Source organism: Myotis brandtii, unplaced genomic scaffold (assembly GCF_000412655.1).
Source record: "Myotis brandtii unplaced genomic scaffold, ASM41265v1 scaffold8, whole genome shotgun sequence".
Taxonomy (NCBI): domain Eukaryota; kingdom Metazoa; phylum Chordata; class Mammalia; order Chiroptera; family Vespertilionidae; genus Myotis; species Myotis brandtii.
In genome coordinates this window covers 4,689,000-4,692,722 of record NW_005371219.1, presented here as the reverse complement: position 1 = coordinate 4,692,722, position 3,723 = coordinate 4,689,000, and positions in this window count along the sequence as shown.

Here is a 3,723-nt window from a genome sequence, read left to right as displayed (position 1 = left end):
GGGGGGGGGGGGGGGGGAATAGATTTTTTTTCAACCTTGCCTTGAAATCATGAAATCCCCATCATAAAAATAAGAAATCGTATATGAAACCTTGGGGTCAGATCACCCACTGGTTCAGGAGTTCTCAATAGAGTTATTATGCTTTGCAGCAACAAGGTGAGGGGAGATTATGGTTTCATACCAGTATTAGAATTTCCTGAGATTTATTTGCTTGAGAAAGACCCTTATCATCATTGAAATGTTTAAAGCATTGAAAGAGCTGTTTTCCTTTTTGCAAATCCAATTTTTGAAATAGAAAACTTCAGGATGGAATGGAATAGCCACAGAATTTAAAAGTGCATTTTACATGTTATTTCTTATCTGATAAAAATACCAATCCAAGGGTTCGGTTTATATCATTCTTCTTTTCATACCCCAGTAACATACTTAAATAGTGGAAAATGTTCACTTTGGCAGGGAGAAGAACAAAAGATAAAAGATCTTCCACCACACGCTATCCCATGATATTTTCCTCAGTTGTTAGTCACATTGTATTTTTGGCTGTGCCCCAGAAACCACAACCCTCAATTACAGTTGCTTTCAGACATGTGGAAGAAACACATGCTAAAACAATTAACAAAATTATGACATTTAAATTTTTCCCTGGACTGTCAGTCCCTGGGATGCTTTGCTGTGTGATTCCATATGAATCAAAAACAATTATCATAAATTAAGCTGACCAATGAATCCTTATCTAGTGGTTGAAAATATCAAGAAGTAAAATAGAAAAAAAAACACAACAACAACAGTTTTCCATAGACTAAACACACTCCACTCCCAGCTGGCAGCCAGAACCACAATTGACAATGGCAGGAAGGCAGAGCATCCAATCCTCTCATCCTAAGGCCACTGACCTCCATTGATGGCTAACAAATATTATTGCTAGTAGCTCCGAGCTGTCTCATGTCCCCTGCATTAGCTGCTCCTCCTCCTGTGTTGACAGATTACAGTGCTTATTGAATGAAATGTGTAGGATAACCTGAAATTGATGACCTTTAAGTAGAAAATGGAACATAAATTGTCATAATGTAAGACTTGCTGTAGCAGGGGCTAGTGAATCTTCTAACTGTATCGGCCCATATGTAATAGAACATCGTAGAGAGTAATCAGAATATTGTGCACTTATTTATTCCCCACTACCAAATTGATTTATAGAACTTCAATAATAGTTTACCATTGACTTCCTATATTTATAATTCCCCATGCGTTTGTTAATCACCTACTATGGGTCAAGTACATAGCTACTGTAGGTATAAAGAAGAATAAGACATGGCCCTTGCTCTCAGGAAGTTCATAAAATAGCAGAAAAGACAGATACACATATTAATGATTGCATTTAATGAAGTTATAGCCAAGCTAGCCAAAACATTCCATAAAGTACAGTTGAGGAAGAGACACTTCACCTGTAAGTCACAACCCTGACCACCGCCAAGAAATGTGTCCTATATTGCATATCTCTCGGTTGTCCTTCTAACTCTGCTCTCTACCTTTCTCCACTACATTCCTGCCCCAGGAGGCTGACCTCTGAGGACTGACTCCATAGGCTCTTTTACCCTCTTGGCTTGAGATAAGAGGATGGGAGGAGAATGAGGTCAAGCTATGTATTCCCCACTCCTTTCCTGTTTAATTTCCATGGATCAGTTGCATCTTTCTACCAGACGTGATAGTTCCTGTCAGATGCCCCTCTGCATGCACATCCCCACTCCAGGTTCCCAGCCTGACCATCCACTTCTCCGTTATGACATAGGAGAGGTACTGCATTATTGAAGAAAAAGGAGGAGGGGGGGGAGGAAAAGGGGAGGCGAATGGGCAAGAGGAGGAAGGGGAGGAAAAGGAAAAGAAAAGAAAAAGAAAGAAAGGTGGGATCTAAAGAGCAAAATAAACAAACAAAATAGAAACAGACTTAGACACAGAGAATAGACTGATAGATGCCAGAGTGGAGGGGGGTTAGGGGCTGCATGAAAAAGGTGAAGGGATTAATAACTACAAATTGGTAGTTACAAAGTAGTCACAGGGATGTCAGGTACAGCATAGGAAATATAGTCAATAATATTTTAATAGCTATGTATGGTGCCAGGTGGGTACTAGAAACATTGGACACTTTGTAAAGTAAAAGACTAACTGCTATGCTATACACCTGAAACTAATACAGAGTAATGTTGAATGCAAACTGTAATTGAAAAAATAAAATTTTAAAAAGGAAGAAAAAGAAAGAGAAAGAAAAGCCTTTAGTAACTGGAAGTTGCTACTTCTGGCCAACTACCAGCAGGAAAACAAGGACCTTAGTCTTACAACTGCAAGAAAATGGTTTCTGCCAACAACTAGTGAGGCCACCAAGCTCTAGATGAGACCCACAGCTGGAGCTGCCACCCTGTTTTGGCCTGATGAGACTCTGAACACAGAATCCAGTCTCTGCCCCGCCCCCCGTCCCCCAGGCCAAGACACCCACCGACAGAAACTGCAAGATAATAAACTTGAGTTTTATAAACCACTAAGCTTATGGGAATTTGTGATGTATCAATAAAGAACTAAAACAGGCCACATTATTCCTTTTCTTTGGGAGAAATGAGCTAACACACAAATGTTTTTCTCAGATACGTAAAATGTATTCCTTTTAAGTGCAAACACTCTATGGATATATATTATCCATTCATCTGCTTTATTAAATAGTACTTAGTACAATGTCTAACATTTAAAGAATCTAACAAATATTTGTTGAATGAAGAGTATGTGGGATCATCTAACTTTGTCTTCATTCCTCAGACTACCCAATTTTATCAGCATCCACTATTTCCCGGGCTCTGTGATGAATTGTGTTAATGGAGATCCATGCCTGCTTTCCTTCACTGGGAGAGGGTTATGCTCCCCTGCTCCTTTGAAATGAGACTTGGCATGTGATTTACAAAAGGCAGCAATAAGCAGAACCAATGTGGTCACTTCCATGCAGAAGCTTTGACTCATTTTGTACTTCACCCCCTTTTTTTTCTCTGCTGTGGTCACTAGTGTTTCCAGGTAGGGACCGCAGTGTCTGGAGTGAGCACTGTGGGATGCTGCAGAGCAGACCCCCAGCCAACCCACAACGGGCATAAAATATGACCAATCAGTGAACCTTTCCTGCTTAAAGGCACTGAGACTGTAGGCTGTTTTGATACCAGGGCATAAGCTACTCATGTTAACTGATCTAGATTCCAATAAGGCTGATGCCCTTCAGGGTGACTAAGAAGTGCATGTCCACTTTCCCTGAGTACCACCTACCTCTTGGACTGGTGCATTTCTTGATTCCTTCTCAAGCTGTCATCATCTCTAAATGTATCCTTTTAAACTACAGGGTTCTATTATTCCATACACAGTGCCAAGCCTAGGATCCTGAAAAAAGACTATACAAAATGAAAGCATGCACAAGCTTTGTGAGAATTCTTTTATTTGTATTTGCTTTAAGAACCATGGCCATATTTCAGATGGAAGGGCGCCTTCCACTTGGGTGAAACATCAATTAGAATAACAGATAAACTGTTATAAAAAAATCTATGTGCAAAGTGTTCAACAAAGCTTTTTTTCTAAAATGGTTTAATCCAAGGAAGTCATCGCAAAGTAAGTGTCCCTTTCCACAAAGCTCTAAAGGCCTGTGAGTACCACAATCAGACTGACACCAGACTATTACCTTCACCCCACCATTAGCTGCTA